This window comes from Platalea leucorodia (genome assembly GCF_965183815.1).
Source record: "Platalea leucorodia genome assembly, chromosome: W".
Classification (NCBI taxonomy): Eukaryota; Metazoa; Chordata; class Aves; order Pelecaniformes; family Threskiornithidae; genus Platalea; species Platalea leucorodia.
Window position 1 is genome coordinate 12190511 of NC_138859.1, and position 19455 is coordinate 12209965.

Genomic DNA, 19455 nt, shown 5'->3' on the forward strand with positions numbered 1-19455 from the left:
TATCGAAGGCCTTGGAAAAGTCCAGGTAGGCAACGTCCACCGCTCGCCCCATGTCAACCAAGCAGGTCACTTTATCATAGAAGGCCACCAGATTTGTCAGGCACGATCTGCCCTTGGTGAAGCCGTGTTGGCTTTTCCCAATCATATGCTTCATTTGACTCATGATGGCCCCCAGGAGGATCCATTCCATAACTTTCCCGGGGACTGAAGTAAGACTGATTACCCAGATCCTCCCTTGAGCCCTTCTTGTAGATAGGGGTAACGTTTGCCTTCCTCCAGTCCTCTGGGACATCCCCTGATCTCCATGACTTCTCGAAGATTATGGAGAGCGGCCCTGCAATGACATCAGCCAGCTCTCTCAACACCCTCGGGTGGATGGCGTCAGGGCCCATCAATTTGTAGGGGTCAAGCTCCTGTAATAATTCACGTACTAACTCCTCCTTCACTGATGGTGGGTCTATGTTTGGATCAACCTGGATTTTTGTTCCCAGCGCCTGGGATCCAACAGTGTTGGTAAAGACAGAGGTGAAGAAAGTGTTGAGAACCTCTGCCTTTTCAGCATTGTTGGTGACTGAGTCACCTCTCCTGTTTAACAGTGGGCCTAGGTTTTCCTTCTGTTTCCACTTGCAATTTACATACCTGAAGAACCCTTTCTTGTTATTTTTGACATCTCTGGCCAGTTCCAACTCAAGCTGAGCTTTTGCTTTTCTAACTGCATCTCTGCACACTCTGGCAATGCCCTTGTAGTTCTCAATGGATAATCTTCCACTTCTCCATCTCTGGTATGCATCTCTTCTGGTTTTAAGCAGACCCAGGAGCTCATGGTTGAGCCAAGAAGGCCTCTTGCTCCGCTTCCTTCCCTTTCTTTTATAGGGGATGAACTGGTTTTGTGCTTCCAAGAGAGCATTCTTGAAGAACTCCCAGCACTCGCTGGCTCCTTTATCCTCCATGGAAGCATCCCACGGAATCCCTCCCAACTGAGCTCTGAGTGAGCTGAAGTTTGCTCTTCTAATATCTAGAACCCTTGTCTTGGTGCTAACCTTCAGCATGCTCAGCCGGATCCCAAACTCCACAATATTGTGATCACTGCAGCCAAGGTTGTTACTGACCGACATATTACAAAGCAGGTTTTCTTGGTTTGTGAATAGCAAGTCCAGCAGTGCCTCCTTCCTGGTTGGCACATCTAACATTTGTAAGAGAAAACAGTCCTCTATGCATTCCAGGAACTTGATGGATGACATGCGAGCTGCTGTATTGTTCTTCCAGCAAATGTCTGGGTAGTTGAAGTCACCCATGAGAACCAGGTTCTGTTGACCAGAAGCTTGCCTTAGTGTCCCAAATATTGCTTCATCAGCTTTATCATCGTGGTTTGGAGGTCGGTGACAGATGCCCGCTGTAAGGTCCTGCTTGAAGATGACCCCTCTAATTTTAACCCAGAGGCATTTAATAGAGCACTCAACTATGGTGATTGTGACTTCGATACATTCGAGGTTTTCCTTAATATAGAGTGTGACTCCTCCACCTCTTTTTCCCCTGTCTGTCTTTGCGAAACAGCCTATAACCGTCCATCGCGATTCCCCAGTCATGTGAGTTGTCCCACCATGTCTCAGTTACTCCTATGATATCATAACCTTCTGACTGGGCACGGAGCTCCAGTTCCTCCTGTTTGTTTCCCAGACTATGTGCATTTGTATACATACACTTGAGGTGGTTGCTCCTCTGGTACACATCTTGGGAGACAGCTAAGGAACATCCGTCGCCACTCTGGTTGGCCTGACTTACTCCCCAGTTGGATGTGGTGGCATGAGCATTTCTGTTTTGGACCCCACCCCCCCAAGTCCTTCAGTTTAAAGCCCGCCTCACCAAGTTAGCCAGCCTGTTGCTGAAGATTCCCTTGCCCCTTCTAAGACAGGTGGATTCCATCCCTCCCTAGCATGTTATAGTCATCGAAGAATGCCTCATTGTCGTAAAAGCCAAAACTCTCACGACGGCACCAGCCACATAGCCAGGAGTTGATATGCATTATGCGCCTATTTCTGGCTACCCCCTTCCCTCGAACTGGCAAGATGGAGGAAAAGATAACCTGGGCATCAATGTTTTTCACTTGCACCCCCAGGGCTTGAAAGTCTTCCTTGATTTTACCCAGGTTTCGGCTTTCAGTGTTGTTCATGCCTACATGAAATAGTAACAACGGATAGTAATCCATTTTCTTGATGAGTTGCGGCACCCTCTCTGTCACTTCTTGAACCTTAGCTCCCGGAAGGCAGCATACCTCTTGTGACTCCCTGTCAGGTCGGCAGATGGGTGCCTCAGTACCCTTCAACAGAGTCACCCACTACGAGTACTCGTCGTTTCTTTTTACGGTGTCCACTGTGTGTTGCTGGTACAGTTTCCCCTTGCAGGGGGCTTTGCAGGCCTTGCTCATGGGTGTCCTCAGCTGTTAAGGCTTCATATGTGTTTTTGATTTTGATGGTGGAGAGTGCAGGTTGATGTGGAGTCCTGCTTTTGTGAGTCACCAGGGTACAAGGTGCCTCATTCTCAGTGGTGTCTGTCACAGGAACATGGCTCTGAAGCCACCTATCTATCTCTGTCTCGGCTCCTTTAATACTGCACAGCCTTGTAACTGTTTCCTGCAGTTCGGCCACCTGACATAACAGATCATCGACCTGTGCGCACCTTATGCAGGTACTTACCTCTTCATCAGGGGAAGGGTTTGGGCACTTGCTGCAACCTACCACCTGTATTGATGTTTCTTTTCTTACCAGATCCGTCTGGGTGGATGCATCAGATGTCTCAGGGGCTTTCTCTGTAGGAACAGTGGTTTTGGACCTGAGGCGAGTGCCCACCATTTTGCCAGAGGCCTAGAGCACTTCCCTGGACTGTGGACCTACAAGCGGGTTGCAGAGCCCTGCCTGCGCAAACTGCCGCGCCACGCCCTGTTTGCGCGTCCTTTTCGCGCGCTCCCTAGGGGCCGTTTAAATCTCCCGCCGTTGACTCCTGGCAACGCCCACGCCGCGTCAGATGCACGTCAACCTCACTCACGAGAGGCTCCGAGAACCCCCTCGCCTGCCCCAATCTAGCGCTGAGCCGCAGGACTTACCCTTGCCGCCACTGTGCTCTTCGCCGACTGAGTGCCGTTGGCGGTTAAGCCGCGTTTGCAGAAGACATGTATTTTTGTATTTGTAATGTAATTGTAGAAGACGTATTTGTAGAAGACATGAAAAATTCTACAGCAGCTGGGAATGACTTGACTTTTAAAATTCATGTTAATTCATGGCTATAAGAAACTCATCTAGATTCCCTAAATGAAAATCAGAGCTTCATTCATTTTTTTCCCTACATCTAATATAATATGATTCTATCACAGCACAGGAAGTCTCCCAATACTGCATAAGTACACATTCTTCAGTTGCAAATTATTACATACTGAGTCTCCAAAAGTAACCTAAAATAAAAGTAACACCCAACACACTCAGCAGCAATTGCTATCAAAATCCCCATAACACACATAAACACAGTCTAATGCTGTTAGCTGGTCTACTGAATGGCAAACAGGTTATAAAGGTCATACAATTGTTTAGTATATTTTGTGTTTGTTAGTATCATTAATGTCTAACTTATTAAAGTCATGGATGGGGAAAGCATATATTGCACAACGCAAGTAACGGGAAAAAAACCCCTTCTCTCTCATGTTAGATGGTTGTCCTGGTTTCAGCTGGGATAGAGTTAATTTTCGTCTTGGTAGCCAGTATGGGGCTGTGTTTTGGGTTTAGGATGAGAACAATGTGGATGATGATACACTGATGCTTTGGTTCTTGCTAAGAAGTGCTAAGCTGTTGCTAAATAGGTGCTAAGTGGCACTCACACTGGTCAAGGACTTTTCAGCTTCCCCTGCTCTGCCAGGTGCACAAGAAGCTGGGAGGGGGCACAGCCAGGGGGGGTGCTGACCCAGACTGGCCAAAGGGCTATTCCATACCATATGACGTCATGCTCAGTATATAAGCTGGGGGAAGAAGAAGGAAGGGGGGGATATTGGGTATGATGGCATTTGTCTTCCCAAGTAACCGTTACGCGTGATGGAGCCCTGCTTTCCTGGAGATGGCTGAACACCTGCCTGCCGATGGGAAGTAGTGAATGAATTCCTTGCTTTGCTTTGTCTGCGTGCACGGTTTTTGCTTTGCCTATTTAACTGTTCTATTTCATTTTACTTCAATTATTAAACTGTTCTTATCTCAACCCACGAGTTTTCTCCCTTTTACCCTTCTGATTCTCTCCCCTATCCCACTGGTGGGGAGTGAGCGAGCGGCTGTGTGGTGCTTAGTTGCTGGCTGGGGTTAAACCACAACAATGGTGCCATAGACAGAAAAAAAATCCTAAAGTATTCACATCCTACTCGAGCCTTAGAGCAGCTACAGAACTGTTAGAGCACTCCTCATACTAAAGCTTCAGCATGTCTTCTTAAACAATTGGTCTACATCATTTACTAGGGAAAACAATAATTAAGTTCAGCACACAGGACTTTGACTTGGGACTTAATTCACCCTTCAGACAAGGTCTCACAGGGTAAGAGATGTTACAGAAACCTTTTTCCATAGGGACTAAGAATCAGAACAGCAGAATTCTCAGAACATGCTTGGGATATCTTCAAAGAGTATACTGTATTAACTACCAGGACTGCTAAGAATATGATCACAGCTGCTTTAATAATAATTTTATTTTGTTTGTGGATGTTTAGAAATAGGAAAGAGCATCTTAGTTCTACAAGAACTTGGATATTTTCCAATTCTCTGCCATAATGAAAGAACAGGCAACAAAATCTGAACAATATAAGCAATCCAGATATTTCATCTGGGTCTGCATAATATACTAGGAGGATGGAGTTAAGGGAAAAAGTTACCCCTTACCACTAGCATTTGCCACATGAGTTTTCCTTTTCCTACTGTACAAGATAGTTGGACCCGTTACCTGGAGGAAAGTTCATGCACAAGACGATGTATCTACAAAATAAACTCAAGACACACTAACCTTAGATTCAAAGACTTCCACACAAGTATGAGAATATGGAAATGGATTAATAAAGGAAAGAAATTTGCCTAGTGAAGACAGGGACAGTATTTACTGCTAAAGAAAGCTTTTTTTTTTTTTCCTCCTCCTCCCCAGTAACATCAAAAGCCCTATTAGAAAATTCTATGACTAGGACACAAGCTGCTTTCAGTAGCAGAAGTGAAAAAAGTTAATATCTGCACGAATAAAACATCAAAATCTAAACAGCTGGTGCTAGATACATGTCTAGAGCCACACTTCAGCCTTTTTTAGCAGAAAAGGCTGATGAAGCACTGGTAACAGCTCCTCTTTGGCCTACAGACTGCTGATCCTCCCCAGGCAGCCAACTGATCACGGTTTTGCATGAAAGGAATTATTTGAACTATTTTTCCCTTCCCCAGACAGCTGTGGCAGCTGCCACACATGACTACAGCAAATGCCCTCATGCTTGCAGGGTTGTTAACATTGTGGCAAGCCTACACATTTATACTTGTAACTCCTACTCTCTTCCCTTTTGTGCATTACTTTTATGTACAGCTCAGTAATTGGCTATTCATGACTGCACACAGTGCCCAATACAAGTCTCTAGAGTTACTGCGATACACAGAAATTTATTCTCCAAATCTATTTTCAAAGTGGAAAGGCCCTTTTCCATTAAAAATGTAACACTAACTATCAAATGCTTATCAAGTCACTGTTGAGATGGTCACTCATTGCTAGACCACATTGATACAAAAATTCACGGATGCTTCTCCTCACAGTCTGAATCCCCCCCAAGGGAGAAACGGAGTATTCAGAGAGTCCCTGAAATGAAACCCAATAGCAACGAAGTTACTATTAAGCAGGTATTCTTTACTGCAGCACTGGGCAGCACTGGGGATTCTCCACCATAAGTGCTCCACCGATCTGGTAGACTTTCAGAGATTATATACTATAAAAACCTACATATTCACAGGATTTCCGTGAAATCATTTACATAAACATGAGATTTCCTGGAACTTATTAACATATGCACATGTCCGATCCGCATGGGCAGTCGTCTCCCGTGGTGGTCTTCAAGTGGTCTTTGGGGGTCTTCAGATGAAGGCTCGTAGTCTTCTTCACTGTGTTCGCCGATTGACCTTTGCTTCTGCGCAAACTCAGTCCTAGGATCACGTAAACGGTGTCCCTCAAGGCTGCTGTTGTCACTCTTTTGTGACTTCCTATCTTCCATGTATTTGTTCTCCCAATGCCCAGTTGTCTGAGATGGGATTCTCCTGGAGCCCCCTTATCTTACAACCATTCTAACTACTCCCTAAATCACAAAGGCCTTTCTTTTGTTTAGTTAAGTGACTAAGATATTTAAATATCCTCCTTGCCCCTAGGCTTCAGGAGGCATTTTGATGCAGTGGCTTTGTCTATCTTGGCTTTAACCCTTTCATTCCCCCCTTTCTTTAAACTTTGTAAATTTCTTTACAAAGGTCTTAAGTTTTCATATTTTATCACCTTAGGCAAGGCCCAAACTCTCATAGCCAATTTCTTCAGCTTATACCACAAAAGGCAATTGACAACTGTTAGTGTAATAACAAACACCAATAATATCAGGAGTGGGTGGACTAGAACATTCAAAGTTTTCTCTGCAGAGGGTGAGTATCCCAAAAGATATCCCACCAATGATGGGCGGTATCATCTTTAATTTGACTAGACAGTCCAATAAGTTTGTCCTTAGTTATCATTGGTTCAAGATTTTGTTTAATTTTTCCAGAGATGTTTGCACGACTTATATTTAAGCCAAAACATTGCCACTTGTTCTTCTGTATATGCGAACACATAAAGGGAGTGATTAGGCGATATTCTGCAACTACCGATCAATTAGTCACTAAACACACGTCTGGCATTAATTTCTACAAACATTTCAAACACATCAGGAGACAGGATCATCCATTTGCAACTGTTAACAGAATGTTCTAATAAGCATGGTTAGACTGTTGTCCACATAAGATACCGTCAGAGGTGCTTTCACAAAGATCTAAATCATATGTTTGTCTCAGGTAGTGGCAAAGATTTTTCAGGAATTATACTTAATACCTCACCTTGTTCCGCAGCTCATCTTGCCTCGTAATCAGCCCATTTATTTCCCACTTCCCTGTCAGTGTTACCTCTCTGATGCCGTTTGCAGTGCATAATCGCCACTGCTGACAGAAGTTGTACAGCATCTAAAAGTCGTAAAATTATATCAGGATGTTTTATACCTTTTCCTTGAGCAGTCAAGAGTCCTCGTTCCTTCCAAATTGCTCCATGGGCGTGGACTACACCAAAGGCATATTTTGACTCGCAGCCCTTCAGCCAGCTCCAACGCTCTCACTAGGGCAATTATTTCAGCTCGTTGTGCAGATGTACCCTTAGGGAGTGACTTTGCTTCCACCAGTCGGTCTGTGGTGGTTCCAGCATATCCTGCCATTCGAACTCCATTCTTTATGAAACTGCTCCCATCAGTATACCACCTTCGGTCGGCTTCCTCCAGCGGCTCCTCCTTCAAGTCTGGTCTGCTTGCATATACAGTTTCAATAGTTTCTATACAATCATGCACGACAGTCTCCATTTCCTGATTATCGCTTATGATTTCTATATCATCTAAAACGGAGGTTACAGTGTGGGAAGTGTGCACAATCATCTTTTGTCCCAAAGTAAATTTTCGAGCTTCTTGGATAATCAAAACAACGGCGGCCACTGCCCAAAGGCATCCCGGCCATCCTTTGCTTACTTCATCCAATTGTTTAGAGAAGTATGCTACAGCTCGTTTATAAGGACCCAGCTTCTGGGCCAGAATTCCCAGAGCCACTCCTTGCCTTTCATAGGAGAACAGCCAGAAAGGTTTCGTTACATCTGGTAGGCCCAAAGCTGGAGCCTTCATTAGCTCCAGTTTCACTTCCTTGAATGCCCTCTTAGCTTCATCAGTCCATATTAATTGTGTCTGGCTATTTTCAACAGTTCATATAGAGGATTAACCAAAAGTCCATAATTATAGATCCATAATCGGCACCAACCTGTCATTTCCCAAAAGGTTCCAAGCTCTTTTACCATGGTCGGTTCTGGAGTTCTGCAGATAGCTTCCTTTTGGTCATTCCCGAGCTGTCTTTGTCCCTTAGAAATCACGAATCCCAGGTATATTACTTCCTTCTTCAAGATTTGGGCTTTCTGTAATGAGACTCGGTAACCACTTAATCCCAGAAAATTCAACAAGCTCACAGTCCATTCCTTGCACTCTTCATCCTTTTCTGTGGCTATTAAGATATCATCCACATATTGCAAAAGAATCCCATTTCCTGGGGGCCTCTCCCAGGTCTCTAATTCCTTAGCTAATTGATTTCCAAAAATGGTAGGGCTGTTTTTAAATCCTTGGGGTAACACTGTCCAGGTCAGTTGGGTTTTTCGTCCTGTATCAGGGTTTTCCCATTCAAAGGCAAATAAATTGCAGTTTTCTGGAGCCAAGGTAAGGCAAAAGAATGCATCCTTTAAATCTAACACAGTAAACCATTCATAGGTTTCCTTTAAACCAGTCAGCAGAATATATGGGTTTGCCACTACTGGATACAAATCTTCAACTATTTATTACCCGCAAATCTTGCGCCAATTGATAAGTTTTGCCATCAGGCTTTTTGACAGGCAGAATGGGAGTGTTATATTCTGAAGAGCATTTAATTAAGTCCAAATTTTATAAACTCTTCTAAAATACTTTTTACCCCTCGCCTATCCTCCAATTTCAAGGGGTATTGCTTTATCTTAACAGGTCGTGCCCCTTCTTTGAGTTTAACAACAACCAATTCAGCATTTTTAGCCTTTCCGGGTATTCCTGAGGCCCACGCTCCTGGGTATACCTGGTCTTTTATTTCTTGTATAATTTCTTCTTCTCTAATTTGGGGTTCAGTAAGAACCAAGCTTAAAATTCCAATATGATTTTTGTCTGGTATTTTAAATTCAATTTCCCCATTTCTAAATTTTATTTCGGGATTTAGTTGTTCTAATAGGTCCCTTCCCAGTAATAGTCTAGGAGCCTCAGGCAGGTAGAGAAATCATGAATCCCCACACTCTTCCCAATTCTAAATTTTAATGGTTTCAAGAAAAAAAGCTTTTTCAACCTGCCCAGTTGCTCCCACAACATTAAGATTTTGTTTACTTATAGGCAACAATGTTTGACTCAATACAGAGAATGTGGCTAACGCAGCCACCATCTCCTTTCCCAGTTTCCTTCTGTCCTCCCCCTCCCCATTCCGATATATTCTCCACGCTTCCTCCAGCAACTTTTCTAAATTCCTTATGTCTGGTTCCCTAAGTTTCCGAAGTTTCTTTCTGATATCATTAGTGGATTGTCCCAAAAACAGAGATACCAACTGCTGTGTGGCAGCTTCTGACTCCGGTTCCATAGTAGTAAATCTTCTCACAGCAGCCTGTAAGCGATCTAAAAACTCCGTGGGCGTTTCAGTCTGCCCCTGCTTGATAGCATACAGAGCAGACCAGTTAACTGCCTTTAGGATCACATGTTCTATTCCAAATTTGATCCAGGTTCGGTATCGTTGCAACAAACGGTACTGAGCTGGATCATTAGGGTCCCAACCCGGGTCCCTGGAGGGCACAGGATCTTCGGCCGTGCCGTGTAACACTCATCCCTCAATCTGTGTTTCTACATGAGCTTGGGCTGCCTTTAATACAAGCTGCTTCTCAGTTTCAGTCATATCATCTAGCATAAGATCCACACCTTTCCAATCCGGGTCCAAATTCTTAGTAATCCACTCAAACCTTTTCGCAATCCCACTTGGGTCCTCCCTGTACCCCTTAATTGCATCCTTCCACTTATCCACATCATCCATCTGGAAAGGCACTTTTCTTCCGCCTTTCTGGGTTTCTCTGTCACCTTCAAACACCTCTAGTAGTCCAATACTACATGCTGAACAACATCGCTTCAACTTCCCTAACTCTTTCTGATTTTCCCTTTCCAAAGCCAACACCATGGGATCTTGGGGAGCAAAATTAAAACCACAATCTTTCTGGGACTCAGGGTGATTTCGGAGGGTGAAAAACATATCCACATACATTGCTTCGTCCCATTTTCCCTCCCTCCTTAAAAATAACAGGAGTTGCAGCAAGGCATTATACTTCAGAGTCCCATTCACAGGCCACTTCTCTTCATCATCTAATTTATACAATGGCCATCACTGATTACAATACTTAATTAGAGTTTTCTTATTCACATTTCCTCCAGGAGGACCCCCGGTGTCCTTCCAGTGATATAAAATGCAACCTAATGGAGATTTCTTTTACTTTGTTGTGACCCTCCCATTTTATTGGTCCCAGTTCTCTCCTGTATTCCCGCAGTATCTTAACTGTTAGTTCCACGGTACACACTTTACCACTTAGAGGGTTACAGAATTACTGTTTTACATCCTTACAACCTTTTTCTTTCGCTTCATCCGTCTCCGGCCGTTTCCCTCGCAGGACAACGAAACCGCGGATCAGGACTCCGCACTCGCTTCGTACTAAGAGTACGTCTCATTCACACGCGCACAGGACAGCATACACATTCTTGACGACAAAACACTCAAATACCAAGTACGTCTTATTCACACATGCACAGGACAGTACAGACACTTTTGACAACAAAAAGCTCACATACCCCCACTCCCCCCCTCCCCTCCCACTCCCCCCCCCCCAGTGAATTCTTCATCTGAAGGGAGTCTAAACAACTTATACGAATTATGAATTGACCTGTTTCTCCTATATGTGCTGGTACTGTCAACATTTAATATTTTCTTCAATAGGCACCTAAATTAACTATTTCACCAGTATCAAGTCATTCCACCCCCCACCCCACCCCCACCCCCCCCACCCCCCCCCCAAAAAAAAAAACAAACCACGTTCTACACAGTCTGTTGTGAGTGACATCTTATTTTACAAATCCTTAGAGTGTTGTCCCCAGGAAGACACTGCAATCTAAAAGAGTAATAAGATTTCACTAACAGGTTTCCCAAACAGAAATCCACTTCCCTCCTTCTCACAATAAGAGACATGTACATGAGTATGAACACATTCCTCAGTCCACAAATACATTTACTGTAGCAAAAGCCAGACAGAACAATTCATATTCAATACGCAAAGTAACTATCAGACATTCACAAATCACAGAACTTAGCCCCACTTATACAAAAGTGCAATTCCTTTTCAGTGATGTTTCAATTCTTTCAAAATTATGCTCTATTTAGGGGGTTTTTTTGTTATTTTTTTTTTCTCTCAGCTTAAATTCTACTCAAACATTTTCTCTCACTAAAAATACTTAAGATATTTTGCATATCAAATTCCTTCTTATGCCTGCTCACTAAAATTAGTGGCTATGAATATAAACAAATAAAAAATTTGTACTTATTAAAAATTGTTCCTGCATCTAAAATGAGTTAGTTCTTTAAACAATTTTCTTCGTGATCTTAGGCAATTTACTTCTTCATTTTGCTGTTCTTTGTTCACCTGTTAAATTCATATTTGCAACATTATTGGACCCACAATTCCTAAGTATTAAGTGCTAAAATGTGTTATTAAATCAAAAGGATTTGAACATTTGTTTCTTGTTTTAGAATCCAGCCTTATAAAAGCACACACATTTTAAAAATACTTTGTTTTAACTATATATTTTTTAAATTACTTACCAGTTCTTCTTTAACCACCAAGCACAAGTCACCATCACTGCTACGAGTGCCAAACCCGTTCAGTGAGGACCCAACCAAAAAGAGCCTGCTCTCTGTAACAGAAGAATCACTGAATAAAAACTGATGCAACATGTCATAGTTTAAAAGGAAGAAAGAACTGAACTTGAAGAACATTCAAACTGATATTAAGTAATCAAATTCAAAATATGTGTGGAAAAAAGCACTGAATTTCTCTCTGGATTTCTGTTCTGCAAAGCTCTTCTCTGTTCAAATCACAGGTCTGTTGTTGACATGCTTGAAACAACTTCAAAACCTGCTGACTTAACTTGACACACACATTCAAAAAGTAAAGAGAATTGAACATTCTTTCCTGCCAGAGATGCAATTACATCAAACATAGAAGACTGCATTAAAAAAAGTTTCACGTGATCTAGTCCATTGTCTAGAGTTTTACCGCACTTGAATTCATATTGAACACCTCCCCCAGAAGAAATTTCTGCAAAGTTTTTAAATTTAAATTTGTTCAATCTGTTATAAAATGTTCAATCTGTTATAAAATGTCTATCCACAGAAAATAATTGTTGCCCCATCAGTATCTGCAGTCTTTCGGGGAATAAGCAGTGAAAGACCAGCGATACCTTCTGCTGACAGACATGTAGATTTCCTGACATTACTATGAAAAACAAACACACACAAGCAAATGACACCCCTATCCCCCCCTCCAAAATGCTCCACAACCAAACACACGAGGAGGCTATATAGGACCATAGCGGCAGCTACATTTATTGATATTCCTTCTAATGACCGCTCAGCAACAGAGACCCCATGACACTATCAAAGAACCTTGCAGAAATTTTTGTGGTCTCCCACAGAACCATTGGACCCTGCCTACTCAGAAGGCAGATGTAAAGCACAGGCATAGAAAGATATTACCTTATCTTTTGCCTCAGGGAGCACGGTTTCTATAGGGTCTGGAAATGAAGTATCTTGCAACAGAGGGACACATCCAGTTTAATGTGGTATATAACGTGCATGGAACAGTGGAGATGGAATTGATCCTGGGAAGGAATATCTACGTTCTTCTGGTAAAGGCACTGCTTGGTTAACTACAGTTGTTTCATGATGAGGTGAATGAAATCGCTGCCGTTTGACATCACATGGAACACTTTGTTCACTTAGTCTCCTAAGGAAAAAAAAATTATGTAACTATTCCACTAAAAGCAAGTATTCTACAAAACAAAAGACATGCTCATCCTAGGTATTAGGTGAAATAAACCTGGAATGGGAAAGAGAACAAACAACTACAAAAGTACAGATACTCTTGAACTGAATTGATGCAATTACTTTACAAGAGTATCTATATTAACCAACTGAAATCTAAAAGACAAGTTCAGTTAAGCAGGACAACAAAGATGAATGCTGGTATTACTATTTTCATAACCATATATGTTTTTTTTAAAGATACATACAGACTATGTAAGTGAACTTTTCTTTAAAATCAACAGAAGTGCAGTGAGAAAATTTTGTGAGTTCTGACTGCCCAGTGATGAATAAGATAAGTTCAGTACTGGGGAGAAGAGAAAAAGAAACTTACCACAACAGCCATTCAAAATGTAGCATTTGTCTGTGTAGGCTTAGATCATACAGACAGTGAAATGTGTAATCCGGGCAAAAAAAGAGCCACTATTCATTTAACAAATCAAACTAATGATTGTATTAAGCTACACAGGTCATAAAACTAATGTCTCATTTTCAAGCACAAGCTTGTATCTCCTCATTAAGTCATTTATCACAGGAATTCAAATATATTTGAAGAGATATAGTGATCTTACAGACAGCCCCTTGGCATCTGAACTCTTCATTAAGAAAAAGCTGTACTGAAAGCTGATCAGTGATTGAATACTGTGGTCTATCCACAGTAAAGAATAAAAGAGGACATTCATGTTTTGTTTATACATGAAGTATTGCATATAAGCTAACCAGTATGGGGGTATTCACACATTTTTTTTTAATAAAAAAGCATGAAATCAAATGTTCATATGTATAAATGAATTAACTATTAATAAAGCTACAGTTATTTCTTGTAGTCAGAAAAGCTGGCACAGCTTTTGGGAACCTGAACAGATAGTATTATTAATTAAACACAAGTTTAACTGAAGAGACCTCAAGTCACCATTTTAGTTTTCAAGTCTGAGAGAAGTTCTGATAACATTACCCACCCACAGCCTTAAAGGAACTCGCAATGTAACATTAAATCAAAACATGATGCTGTTTCAGCTTATTTTAACTGAAAAGAACTTACATGAACTCATCTTCAGCAAAAATACCTTAAGAAGAGTTGACCCAAGATCTAAGGATTAACTAGTTGATTACAAATCTCTTAACACAACATAGCTTTCCATAAACCAGACTGGTCAAGAGGAAGACACGCATATAACATGAAACCAGGAACTTCTTTAGTTCACGTGACGGTTATATATTCCAACTATAACTTAATACAATATATTTAAATGTACTTATTTTCTCATTTTTTAAATCTGGAAGAGAAATAGCATACAGGAAAGTTTTGAAGACAGATTACATAAGACTCCCTCCCTATCAGCTGATTCACAGAACTATTAAAAACTGTGCAGATACATATCAACTAGTATTTTTGAACTGATAAGGAGAAGAAAGTAATTTTTTTCCTAGAAAGTTAAGAGAAACTAAAACCACACGTTCACCTGAAATTCCTCTTTCTGTTGCAACTAAGGTAATGAAGGAAGCCATGTAAATTCAAGTAAGTTTAGTTTTTTGAAAAGTAGAAAAATTATGTTTCCATAAACCTCCTCTTAAAAAAAAGAACTTATATATGCTTGAATTTAGCACTTTGTATTTGAAAAATAAAACATCATATGATTAAGAAAAACATCCAATTCCCATAAAACATTGAAGGAGCAGTCTTAGTTTGACAAATTAACAGGAAGAGAACACACTTTATTGACACAAACCCTCTTGTAGTCAAGCACACACAGACTACAATCTAATCTACTATAGTATTAAAATAAAATATGCAAGTCACAGTTCTTTAAGGCCACAGCTGTTGGAAGAGAAAAACTACACATACTAAGTCACTTATGAGTACTAAAATTCTCAAAAGCAGATACATGAATGCTTTAAAGATCCACGACATGGCCTGTTTCATAAAAAAAGTTTTATTCACTATTCTTGCAATTTCTAACAAAAGTCAAGCTGCACAAGAAACTGATATTAGACAAACTTCATCATGGGTACATTACAACCAGAATTAATCACACACAAAGAACTTACTTTCTTCCTCGGAATGACATGGGGGCTGCAGACATACATACTGGACTGCCATTTCCATAAGTCAACGGCTGCAGTGTAACAGCTGGAATAGTTGCAAGGTTCCCACTCAGAGCCCTGGAAAAACTACACTCCATAACTGTTATTCATATAATAACCAAGATGCTTTTTTTGGAGCTGGCATTTTTTCTTAAGTAAATACTAAACTCAGTAAGACCTGCCATTTTTTTTTTTCTTAGAAGCAATACATCTGTCTTTTCTATTCAAAATGAAGAAATGTTTTAGTATATATTGTATTTTTCATTTAAAAAAATAAAATAATAAAAAAAATAAGATAGCCATTCTTCAGAGCACACGCATAAGAAGAGGTTAGCAAAACTTAACTTAAGGCAGCATTAAAGTTAAGAGCCTAAAGAACACCATCGTGTCTTCAGACCTAACCCCAAGAATAAATGTTTCTTCTCCTTCTCATCTCCTCCCTGGTTTGCCCAGTAAACAAATACAATTGAAGATCTTTAAAACTGAACTGTGGATTATTAACTCTAACCAGTGCAACGGCATCTCATGCATTATGCACAACACAGGAGAGCATTAAAACTTGCAGGTCACCAACAGAAGTGATACAGCTGTTTTACATGACACCTTCCTATTTTTTCAAGTTTAATGCAGTCTAATCTTAAAAACAGTGAAAAACATCCTCCGTAAACAGAAATACTTCTTTCAACCCAATCCCCACTATTGAATCTTACTGTACTTCCACTGCATTCTGAAAGTTAAACTGAGCATCAATAATTTGCTGGTGAGAGAAAAGAGTAGGTGGTACATTTAGAGGAAGCTTATTGAAGAAATTACTTTGTTGATGATGTTTTGGAGGGAAGAGTGGACAACCCAAGTTGGAGGAATTTGGGAACATGCTCCTTTCTACTTGAAGTGAACATGTAGCCTTTTACCTACATTAAAAAAAAAAAAAATCAAAATTAGGCAACAAGAAATACTAGTAACCTTTTAAACTTCTGGTTTAAAAATTGAAATAATCTAGAATATATTTCCACAGATTGCTTAAAAGAATTGTGATTGTGGGCTAGTTTTATCTCCTATCAGGACAAGATGCTAAATAAAAGTACTATATTTTCTAAGTTTCACAATTACTACTTAATTTACTTATTTTTAAAAGTGAATTTTGATTTGCTCCCCTCCATTTTAAGTTTAATTTTATGAAAGTTACATGAAACAAAACATAAGAGTTCTCATCTCAAGTAACATGTTTTAGTGGAATATGTTTCTTATTTCAAATGTTCCATGATGATGTTCACAATATAAGGGAAGGAACACTTGACTTCTTCATAAGAACATGAAGATGCAGCTGATCACAAACTATAATCAAAATTAGGTTTTTTTTTTATAACATAAGCAAAGCAGCAACCAAATGGTGACAGCAATTAATCTATTCATGCTTTAAGAATATCATATATATAGTGTTATTTTATGTGCATGCTAACAGAATGGAGCCTGTGATAGTAAATCTGCATTTTTCTATATTTCAAATTGATTCTAGCACAACTGACTGCTGTTTGATCTTGTATCATTATATGCATTATACATTAGCAGAAAGGCTGGATGAAAATCTTTGCCTCTACAATAGGTTAAACTATGTGTTGCATCCATTTTGCAAATGATCAGTATTTTACCTTAAGCTCAACTTACATGTTGGAAACAATAAAAGTTCAGACTTTACATGGCAAGACCACATTATAAGACTTTTAAAACCAGTTATCAATACTGTATATATCTCTTCGCTGCAGTGAAAACCTGACATTACTTTCAAGTTTCTTCATTTAAGACTTAAGTAAAAAACAAATAAGAACCCTGCAAACAAAGACGTGTCACTGAAACACAGTCATTCATGACTGATCTCAATACTTTGCATATAAATATTTACCCAATTAGTGCAATATGGGGATACAAATACAAGAGGAAGAAGTTTTTTCAAACAAGTGGAACATTTAGAAGTCATGAGAGCAATGGCAGTGTTTCCCTAATTATTACATAAAAACCTTTTTATCAACCCAATGCTGCAGTAATACACTTGGGAAAAGTGCTGACAGATCCATGCACCAGCATGGAAATCCTATCACCACACAGCAGTCTAAGTTTGGAATAAAATTAAAGTATCACTTTTAGGTTCTCTCTCTCCATTACCAAACTAAAAAAATATATATAAAAAATTGTATTAACAGTTACATTAATAGGCATTCTCTCATACACTGAAATAAAATCAGTTATTCCTAACTTTATTGTAGTAAGGTCTCATTGTTTCCATGGCCTTGAAGTCTTCTTTCACCTACCACTATGGACTCTTGTCATATATTTTACCTCCTCAGACAGCTCCAACTATCACTGCAGGCAGCATTAGCATGGAACCTAGGCAAATAAATTCCAAGGAGTTTATTTGCTCAGGTTTGATATTGTTCCTTACTTCCTGTGATGACAGCCCACACTAGTGAAAAACTGGTACTACCTACATTGACATTGCTGTACTAGCTCCAAGAAAAAGCTAAGATAACTGTTCTTACAGTTTTCTCTCTCACTTTTGTTTGGAGGTGGGGGGGAAGTGTTATGTATTAGTGAAAGTTATTTTTGAGATGCTTACTTACAATTCTGCTGAAGAGAGAAAACAAACTGCATGATGAGAAAGTCACCTGACATTTACATTTAGTCTGAATAATATTTATGTGCAGTCCAAAAATCATAAAAACAGTACAAACCAAAACACACAGATGCAGAAACACCAATTTAGTCACTTGAAGGAAGGAAGTGGACATAGTAAGGGCTCCAGTGAGAAATTCATAACAGAGAGAAAGGACCTACACTTCACAGAAACAAATCTCTTAAAACTTTCCCATTTCTAGTATGGACAGGCAATGTAACAACTGTTAACACACCTCATTCATCTCTAAGCATCCCAGGCACTCTCAGCATTACATACGGTATACATAAGGAGATGACAGATATAATTCATCAGCATCAGAATTTGAGATTTAGTTGTAAAAGTAACGGTTTTTTTTTTAGTCTTTGAAGTTGTAAATACCAGAAAGAACAGCAACAGAGAAGTTACCTTCCCTAAATCAAAACCCAAAACAAAACAGCATAGCAACACTATTGTCTCACAGTAGTTATAACGGCATTTACAGTGACTTTCAGTAGAGATTACGGTGGCGGAAATTGCTAGGCTCTCCAAAAAGAGTCTCGTAAGCTTTACAATTCAGGTACGCTTCCCCCCAGCGGGCAACTTTTTTCCAAGTAAGCGTGTACTTTTGAGGGAAGCACACAAGTAAATACCAGTACACTTTCCGTATAAACAAGCCCAAGTGCACACGACCCCGGAGCCCCTGAGGGGACGCAGCTCCCACGGCGCCCGGAGCCTCACCAGCCCCCACAGTGCTCACACACCTCGCCCCCCACCTCAGTGCTTGGCGGCCTAACGAGAGGCGACCAGGACACTCGACCACAAGACAGCACTATGGGACCCCCCTCTCACCTCCCGGGCCCCAACTCCCCTGGTACCTCTCCCCACAGCGACACGAGACCCCTGCACCCAGCCGAGAGACTCACACCAGGCCTAAGCAGAAGCAAGCCCACAAAACAACACCAAACAACCCTCTTACCCGCACTCCCCCCAAAGCAGCACGAACCAGAAGCAAATAACAACCGCTCCAGCCGAGTGCTGCCCTCTCACCCGGATACAGAAACGCCGGCAGGAAATGACCACCCCACCCAGCTCTCACACCGCCTCTCCCCCACAGCGCGGTCCCTGCGCACGCGCCTTCTTCACCCCCTCGCTGTGCTGCGTGGGGGGGTTGTAGCGGCGGCGCGTGACTTTAGGGTCGGTGGTCGTTACCAGCAGCGAGCCGGCCAGGGTGTCGCCTCTGCGGCAGGCTGGCGACGTGCGAGGCCACGCTGGTATCTCCTGCGCGGCCCCCGGCGCAGGGCAGCCCTGGACCGGGGAAGTTGCCCGCCGAGGTGCTGGCGTTGTGCGGGGGGCGGGGAGTAGTTGCCTGCGGCCGCCATGTTCTTGTGTGCGGAGGTATAGGCTCGGTCCTTAGGCTGGGGCTGGAACAACATCGCGTCCCTGTAAAGGCCCAGACCGAAAGTCTGACCTCACGGCGTGTCTTTTCTCTGTCCTTAGCTTTCATTATTTGCAAGTGTTTTGTCTGATAAAACCCTAACGACCTTTCTGTGCTGACAAAGGAATAAAAGGAAGAGGTTACAGCTCACAGCGTTCCACTGACAATCAATTCTGGCTAAAGCCAAACGATACAAATGACAGTACAGCTATTTTGCTTTCTAAAGTTGTTGAACGACTGTAATTGAACTACAGTTCAGAAGTGTGTTATAAAGATAATATTTGAATAAATAAGTTAGGATTGCTACC

General features: G+C 41.2%; 1 pseudogene across 1 annotated transcript in view; it reads right to left on the reverse strand.

Moving 5' to 3' along the window:
- Positions 1 to 18745, reverse strand: part of LOC309601740 (poly(A) RNA polymerase GLD2-like) — a 39712-nt pseudogene extending 20967 nt beyond the window's left edge. Inside the window, exons 1-7 of the transcript in view lie at positions 18689 to 18745; positions 15773 to 15973; positions 15027 to 15140; positions 12651 to 12900; positions 11926 to 12042; positions 11718 to 11807; positions 11351 to 11405 (exon numbers count right to left, since the gene is read on the reverse strand). The product of the transcript in view is annotated as a poly(A) RNA polymerase GLD2-like (transcript). The remainder of the gene's footprint in view (positions 1 to 11350; positions 11406 to 11717; positions 11808 to 11925; positions 12043 to 12650; positions 12901 to 15026; positions 15141 to 15772; positions 15974 to 18688) is intronic.
- Between the last annotated feature and the right edge of the window lie 710 nt (positions 18746 to 19455).